This window comes from Theropithecus gelada, chromosome X (genome assembly GCF_003255815.1).
Source record: "Theropithecus gelada isolate Dixy chromosome X, Tgel_1.0, whole genome shotgun sequence".
In the NCBI taxonomy this organism is placed as follows: Eukaryota; Metazoa; Chordata; class Mammalia; order Primates; family Cercopithecidae; genus Theropithecus; species Theropithecus gelada.
Genome location: NC_037689.1, coordinates 25885713 through 25895196, shown reverse-complemented (window position 1 = coordinate 25895196; position 9484 = coordinate 25885713).

Sequence of the window (9484 nt, the reverse complement as noted above, 5' to 3'; positions counted from 1 at the left end):
CCAATTAAAAAAAAATTTGAAATTTAGAAATGAGTGGCTCAACAAATGCAAAGTAGAATGAAAACAAAAGTCCTACTCCCTGATGAAAAACTGTGAAAAGAAAAAAGTCCAGAAATAAATAATCCAAGAATTTATCATGATAAGTTTGATGCCATACTTTTCCTTACAATGAATCAAGGTCTCTCGACAGCCAAAGAGGGAAAATATATATATTATTTTAACCCAGGAATCTGAGAAGAAGCCAAACATTCAAGGGTTAGAACAAAATTTTATTAAATATAAGAATTCAGATTTTTTACATTTGTCTCCTTATTCATGCTTTTTAATTTTTTTAAAATGGTTATTCTTAAAGAAAAATTTCAACTGAATGGAAAGAAACAGAAGACATATCAGGATAGAACACCAGGAAATAGCACCAAATCGAAAGGAAAGGTGAAAGTTAATCCAGGATCCAATAAATTTTGATCCTTGAAAGTATCTTTGTTTAGTAGTGAATTTTAAATAATGCAGAAATACATTTCCATCCATTTGAATCCAACTAAAATTTTTAAATGAATAATATTTACGTAATATTGGAATACTTTCTCTTATTGAGTTAGAACTATTTTGGAATTCAACCAACAATAAAACCCGAAAGACTTTCTCACATTATAGAAACTTGGAAATGTGAAAGTGTTACTACAAAGTTAAAAGTTGGAAGAAAGAAGAGATGCACCAATTTTCTGAAATTTTAGAAAAAACAAATACTTTTTCAGAAACTAACTTGGATGCATCTGAAATACTGAAGGCTATTAAAGTTGAAATGTTCACTATAAATTATAAAAACTACATTTAAAATGTTTAATTAATTAAGTTTGACATTGGAGAGGGAGATACTTTTTTGGATTTTTTAAATATAAGAGCATTTTAATGAATTTCCCAGTGGGTTTGAATAATTTACATAGTTTGATTTGAAACAGCATGGGGTATAAACGAATTGTACATCTACGTGTGTAATTTTCATAGCCTAAAAACACCTGCAAGTAATTGGAAAGCAATGACGCTTTTGCTGAGAAGGGATTCTGCTACAGAGATTCAAAATACTGACTTTGGAAAAACCAAACCTCTTCCGGGGTAAGTGGCCACGGACAGGCTGTCAGACCCCTAAACCTTGGTTTTGTCAAAGCCAAATAAAATACAGAGGCAAATCTCTGAAATGAAAACATTTATTTGGGAAGAAAGAATTGCAATTCGGAGCATATACACAGACCTGGTGCTCTTCACTGTGTCTGAAGAACAAAGAAAAAGAGGTTTTAGGAAAGGGAGAAATGTTAGGTATTGCTCTTTGTGAAAGTTCATTGGCACTAGTAAGGTTTTGGGGAGCGGGCAAGTTTTGATCCGTCAGGGAAGGCAGCCACGGTTGGTTGTTTCAGCAGCCAGTAGATAAAACCAGTTTCAGGTCACAGCAGGCAGTTTTAGCTGCTGGGCTTGCAGAGAATTCCATTTTTGGAGCAATCCTCTGTGCCCTAAGTGCTTTTTCCTCCTGGTCTCTAGACTCTTGTTTTCATCGGGTGTGACAAGAATGACTCACTTCATAGGATCAGCTTTCACAGTTTCTTAGCCTGATTCGGATTTTTATCAAAATCTTGACACCGCTTACCTCAGTGGGTTGTTGTGAAGATCAAACATGGAAACAAGCAGAAGGATCAGTGGAATCATAGCAACAGCAGAAACTGGTTCGCTGTAGTTGTTGGTATCAGTTGGAAGTTACTGAACGAAAGAGGAGATTAAACTGTCAGATAGTAGGAGTCTCATGTGAGTTTTAAGGTTGGAGTGACCTTTAAAAGGAATCTGACCCTACCAAGACACATCTAAGACTCAAGCAGAGCAGTAGAAATGGTGCAAACAAAATACAGTTTATAAAGGCTATTCTAATAGGCCAAGAATATTGCTGAGTAGCATTTCTCAAACTTCCTAAAATCTCTTTATATTCTTCAGACTTCTTGAGAAACCTCTGTTGATGTGAATTTTACCTGTCCAATATTTACCACTGTGTACTTAGAATTAAAAAATATATAAATTTATTAACTTATTTTAAAATGGCAATAATAAACATTATAAATTAATAAATACCATATTTTGGCTAAAATAACTCTATGTTCTAAGGCAAAAAAATTAATGAGAGGTATGGCGTCCTTTTACATGTTCGCAAATTTTTTAAATGTCTGATTTAATAAAGGACAGATGAACTCTCTTATCTTCTGTATCCAATCTGCGGCAATGATTTTTTTGTTTTTTGTTTTTTGTTTTTGTTTGTTTGCTTTGGGACAGGGTCTCACTCTGTCACCCAGGCTGGAGTGCAGTGATGCCATCATAGCTCACTGCAGCCTCTACCTCCTGGGCTCAAGTGATCCTCCCACCTCAGCCTTCCAAGTAGTTGGAACTATAGGCACATGCCACCACTCCCAGCTAATTTTTTTTTTTTTTTTTTTAGAGATGAGGTTTCACCCAGACTGGTCTCAAACTCCTCAGCTTAAGCGACCCACCCACCTTGGCCTCCCAAAGTGCTGCGACTGCAGGCATGAGCCACTGCGCCTGGACTGCAACATATTGTTTTGTCTGATATAGGTAGAAAATCTGGCCTTTCACAGATGGTAATTGGAAAAGGGAGAAATATTCTAATAGTCTTTGCAGGTAGTTGGGGTTTGATACTACACCAAATCCCAATAAATGGTAGTTTTTTAAAGAAATTTTAGATTGCTATATGGAATCTGAAATCATTATCAATGAAATTTTCTTATTTTGTTAGATTAATATCAATAATTAATTACATTAATTATCTATTGCATTTTTGAGGGGCTCTTTAACCGTGCATGATTGTGTAGCATCATACAATATTCACTTGGAAAATATTGCTTCCCTAAGTTTTGCTGATCTTACAGATTTTGACAAATTTTTGTTATGCAATATTAAAAAAATCACATGCGTTAGTCACCACTGATGTATTCCTTATGAAACACCTTATGTATTGGAAAATTGTCTAGCTTAGAGTATTGGATGAAAGTTTCCCAAAATTCTATGGTTCTCTTGCAAGTCCAAATGCATCACTGTCAACAAATGCTATTAGCTGTTTTCCATGAAGTGACGAGCTCACTTCACTCATTTTAGACAAAATGTCTGCCCTAGACTGAAAATCAGAAGAAACATAGTTTATCATTCCCCTATTCTAGTAAAACCCGTGTTCCATCGTAAAAAAGATGTGTACTCGGGGGTGGATCAATATATACGTAATAAGTGAATGAATTTGTTTCATAAAGGACTTCCTTAGGTAAATTTTGTTTTCTTTTTTTGTTTGTTTGTTCTACTATTAGTGCCAGACAGAAAAGAATGAAATAACACACCAATAAGGCTTAGTGCCACTGCCTTCATCCATGCTAAGTCACTAGCTTTTGCAGCATAAGGTAAATGTCAACCCAGTGAGAAAGGAAAATAATGTATTCATATTATTATGAAAATACTTCTGACCTGTCTGTTTCCCTGAGTGGGTCTCCATGACACCCTGGGTTCTACATACCAAACACACGTTCGGAAGCACTGTCCTACAGGAAAGCCTATTTAGGAAGAAAACATACTTTGAAATTTTTGAGCTAAAATGAACATAGGTAATAAGAAACTTTCCTGGTGATTTAATGAAGAATTATGCAACAGGAAAAATATATATTTTCTAGATTAGTTGTCTCATAGAGAAATGCATCTCGTTCCCGCAACAAATACTTATTCAGTGCCAAATACGTGCTTTAGGCATGTCTTCTGGGGTTATTCAGCAGGTCAACAAGACAACAGACGGAAATTGGTGGTTTCTGATAATGATAAGGGATTTCTTTTATTCAAGATGGTACTTAGTAGTAGGAAAACCCTGCAACATGCTCATGTTGGAAGGAAACAGGCTTGTCAGTGGGTGGAAAGTTAGAATTTACATTCTGACATGCAAGCAAAACTATTCCTGCAGGTTAATCCATGACCACACATAGTCCTCAAAGACATTTTCAGAGATCACTGGAGGATTCCTAATCACTCTCCAGCTTATGCTGCCAAAGCTCTCTTTGGAAACTTCCAGGAAATATTATGTTCAATTGAGGAAAATTATATGCAAAAATAACTTTCTATTTATGTAAGAGATGGGGTCTGGGGTGGGTGGCTCAGAGCCCGGTAGAAGTTGTTACTGGTGTAGTTGCCATTGTTGTTTTTGTTTTTTCATTTTGGGCTGTGTTTAGAGGGTGGTTCATATCTAAACCGAATAAGAGACAGATATCTTAGAATTTACATTTCTAACATTTCTTTTCAAAGAAATGCTTCAAATTTTTTCAACAGAAATTATTCGATTTTTTTTTCCCGTTTTTCTTTCCTTTTCATTTACCCAACTGGAAGTAAGTATTCCAATAGCAAACTGACCCTTTGTTGCTCTTCCTGTCACCTGTAAATTTGTCCATGACTGCTTAAAGCTGAGCCATTCTAAATTGGATCCTCTATTATGCCCGTCCCTCTGATTATGAACAGAGAAGCAAGCCCCTCTGAATGCCTGTGCAACTGCGACCATGATTCTAGAAGAATACCATTATCAGACGACATCTAGATCCTGATAGCATGTCTTGAGCAAGTGGGTGAGAATTCCTTAAAAATCACACCTCTGTGCCAGGCACAGTGTCTCAAGTCCGTAATCTCAGTGATTCAGGAGGTCAAAAAGGGAAGCTCACTTGAACCCAGGAGATTGGGGCTGCAGTGAGCTATGTGTCAGGTCTCTGAGCCAAAGCTAAGCCATCATCCCCTGTGACCTGCACGTACACATCCAGATGGCCGGTTCCTGCCTTAACTGATGACATTCCACCACAAAAGAAGTGAAAATGGCCTGTTCCTGCCTTAACTGATGACATTACCGTGTGAAATTCCTTCTCCTGGCTCATCCTGGCTCAAAAGCTCCCCCACTGACCACCTTGTGACCCCCCCAACCCCTGCCCGCCAGAGAACAATCCCCTTTGACTGTAATGTTCCTTTACCTACCCAAATCCTATAAAATGGCCCCATCCCTATCTCCCTTCACTGACTCTCTTTTCGGACGCAGCCCGCCTGCACCCAGGTGACTAAAAAGCTTTATTGCTCACACAAAGCCTGTTTTGTGGTCTCTTCACATGGATGTGCGTGACACTATGATCATGCCACTGCACTCCAGCCTGGGCAACGGAGTGAGACTCCATCTCTTAAAAAAAACACACAAAAAGTCGCACCTGTGCTTGTAGTCCATTTAAAGGATATTGCAGTAAATATAAAAGCAGGGAATTAACAAGTTTCTCTTAAAAAGTGAAAATAAAGTTCTCTCTGCATATAGCTAAATACAAAGTCTCTGATTTAAAATATCATAAAAACTATGGTTATCAAACAATTTTCGTGACAAGAATGAACCAGGAACGTCAGCAGATCCTCAATTAACCCCAGAGAATAAATTCTCCTAAATAGCAAGAAAAATAAGATTACAGTCAATACCATGGAAAAACAGAACCAGCCTTCACATGAGGTTTGGTCTATAGTAACCTTCCCTGATCAAATGCAAAAGTTCAAAATTATAGAGCTCCAACAACAGAAAGCCCACTCACATACTACTGATCCTACATGTTTTCTTAAACATGAGAACGTTTTCTAAGCAGGCATAAACCTATGTGAAAATGAGTAACTCAAGTAACTATGTGCACTTATTCTGAACTAAGAATAAACATTCTAGGTCCCTCATCATTGTGTTCCCTGGGCCAAAGCAAGCACAGCCTGCCTTCATGATTATGGACTGCTTTTCCAGGACTGAAGGCATCAAGGACCACCATCTCCACCATGGACTGGTTTCCCTGGATAGAGGTGATCATGGCAGAACATCTCTCTCATTGACTGCTTTTCCTGGACTGAAGTGATTATGGCCACTCAACTCGGTCACCCACTAGTTTCCTTGGAATGAGGGTTCTCAGTCCAACTTGGCCTCATTCTTAGAAGTGGGGTTGCCGAATTTTTCAAAAATGCTTTGATTGATCTTTGTTTCCCTGTCATCACTTTGCAAAACAAAGAGACACCTCAAAAATTCCTTTCTTCCACCAATCAACGCACCTTTGACAAAGACTTCTGTGTAGGAAAAATAAATTTAAAAAATAAAAATTATAAATTATACAAATATAAAAATAAATAAATAAATAAGAATAAAATAGTGATGTGGGATCCCCAAATCACTAAGCCAAAAGGGAAAGTCAGTCTGAGAACTGCATCGGGCAAGCCTGTCTCTCATTTTATTCCTAGGTAAGATAGTTACAAAGATTAAAAAAAAAAGTTACATACCTCCCTCACAGTTTGCTCACAAAGAAATTCCTTGTGGGCCTCAAGAGGTTTCCCCTAAAAACAGAGTTCTTTTGAATTCCACCCTAGCAATGTAAGTGGATAGCTTATCTTCATAGGTGCAGGACAGAAGGTCATCATCTCTCTGCTCACCTGAGAAAAATGCATATCTGGTTGCTTCCCCTGCCCAATCGTTTATGCAAAAATGCAGATTCACTGAGCCAGACTATAGTATAAGTGACTATTGCTCTGTCCCACTCTCATATGTAAATTTTATATTCAGTGAAAAGCTGATCAAAGACTCAAAAGAATGCAACTTTTTGTCTATTATCCACCCATGACCTGGAAGGCCTCCATTTCCTGCCCCCACTCTGAGTGGTCCCGCCTTTCTGGACTGAACCAATATACAGCTTACACATATTGATTGATGTCTCATGTCTCTCTAAAATGCATAAAACCAAGCAGTGCCCCAATCACCTTGGGCACATGTAGTCAGGACCTCCTGAGACTGTGTCACAGGCGCATTCTTAACCTGGGCAAAATTAACTTTCTAAATTGATTGAGACCTGTCTCAGATAGTTTGGTCCAAAATTCTATGGCCCCAACCCCTTTTTTGCTTCTCATAGAGCGACAAGTTCCTGCCCTGGGCATGTGGCTGCCTAAATGAAGGTGTCCATTGTCTTGTGTGCGAACATTTTCTGAGGTAGGAACATCAGCTTGTGCTGGGGGAAGGGGGGATGTCAAGAAGAGATTCATAGCAGGAGGGATGTGACCATTGCATGCTCCCCTCAACCTCAGTGTCTACAATTCTATGTTCCTCTCAGAGAAACGTAAGGAAAAAAACACAATTTATTCCTTTTCTGAACAGAAATTGACCAGAGATTCTGCTGCGTGTTATTCCACTGGGAGTACACGTAGGTTCTGAATCAGGGAGCGAGGGGCAGAGCTTGGGACTTTCTTTTCTAAGCCATTTGTTCTGTTAATGATCTTGTTTTATCCAATGATCGCTATTAACCTTGCTTCTCTCTTTTGAAAGGTACTGTGATTCCCACCTGAACTCGTGTTATCGACTGAATGTTTGTGCTCCCACCACATCAAATTCCTATGTTGAAACCCTAACCCTTGATGGGATGCTGTTGGGAAGTGGGACCTTTGGAAGGTGATTAAGTTTACATGAGGTCACGAGGATGGGGCCCCCATGATGGGATATGTCCTTATAAGAAGAAGAATAAACATAAGAGCATTTTCTCTATCTCCTCCCTTCTCTTTTTATCTTCATTCCCTCTGTTCTCTCTCTCTTTTCTCTGTCTTTATCTCTCTCTCCTCTCCCCTCTCTCTCCTCTGTCTCTCTCTCTCCTCTCTGTCTTCTCTTTCTCTTCTCTCTCTCCTCTTTTCTCTCTCTTCTCTCACTCTTTTCTGTTTCTCTCTTCTCTCTCCTCTCTCCTCCATCTCTCTCTCTGTTTTTTTGTCTCTATCTTTCTTCTCTCTGTGTCTCTGTCTCTCTCCTCTCTCTTCTCTCTCTGTCTTTCTCTGTCATCTTTGTCTCTGTCTCTCTCTCCTCTCTGTCTCCCTGTCTTTCTCTCTTCTCTCTGTGTCTCTGTCTCTCTCTTCTCTCTGTCTCTGTCTCTCCCACCCACCCTCTCTCTTCCTTTGCCATGGGAGGGTACAGGAAGAAGTCAGCTGTCTGCAAGTCAGGAAGATATTCCTCACCAGGAAGCAAATCAATGGACACTCTGATTGTGGACATTTCAGCTTTTTAAACCTTGAGAAAATAAATTTCTGTTGTTTAAGTCAACCGGTCTATGGTATTCCGTTATAGCAGCTTGAACTGATTACTACAACACTCAAGGTCAGTATTTTTAATTTTTTTTAAAGTGGGTTTTGGTCACATGGGTGAATTGTATAGCACTGAAGTCTGAGATTTTAGTGCACCTGTCACTCAAGTAGTGTGCATTGTACCCAACATGTAGTTTTTTATCCCTTATGGCTCCCACCCTTCACCATGAGTCTCCAATGACCATTATACTACTCTGTATACCAATGGGTATACCAAGCTCTACAACTATTACAGTCAGTCTTGCCAATGAATTTTAAAGGGTGTCATGCTGATGAAGAGAACATCTCATCATTGTCCTAATTTGTTCATAATCTTGATATAATTTCTGTTTAATACAGCATTTGCTGTGAGAAATACTAAAGTGTTTCTGCACTACAAAAATGAGATATATTAGGGAAGAGACAGAGATGGCTAGTATGCTCCCATTAGACAGAAGTGATTGGGAATATTCTCTGATGAAACACCTAGGATGCTTACTCAGTAATCAATATTAGTATATATCAAATGTTAAAAGAAAAACCTTAGTTGAATTAAATTTAACAGAGTTTAATTGAGCAAAGAACAATTTGCCAATCTGGCTGCTTCCTGAGCCAGAGTAGGCTTGGAGACTCCAGTGCAGCTACGTGGTAGAAGAATTATGTACAGAAAAAAGGAAAGTGTTGTACAGAAATGGAAGTGAGGTACAGAAACAGCCAGATTGGTTACAGCTCGGTGTCTGTCTTATTTGAACACAATTTGAAGAGTTGGGCGCCTTTGATTGGCCAAAACTCAGTGATTGGCACAAGAGTAGGCTACAGTCTGCTTACAACTTCCTTTAGGTGTTATAGTTTAAGATGTACAGGTAAGTCTTTAGGATGAACTTAAAATACATAAGGAGGCAGCTTTAAGCTAAACTTGATTTAATGTAAGTGATGCATAGAGATGGATCTGAGTTTAGCAAAAGTTCGAAGAAGGCATGATTCTCACCCTTAGTCCTTGAATCCTATGATCCCATGCTGCAATTTTCTTTCAAAGCATTCTCTAAAGGGCACAGCCACATAAATTTAGCCTTATAGAAACGTCAGCTTCAAAATTCTCACAATACTTTATTCTTCAATTAGTCAAGGAAGATGGAAAATTGGGGTTTCAGTAGCAGTTATGAAGGTCAAATATTATGGAGGAAAAAACTAATCAGCAGCTTTGAAGTTCACCGACACAGGATGTCTATGTATAGGTAAAAGGAATATTGGCCATTGGGTTCCACCGGCATGTTTTTAAATGCAAAAACTGGAAAGTACACACAAATGCTAAAATAGGGTGCTG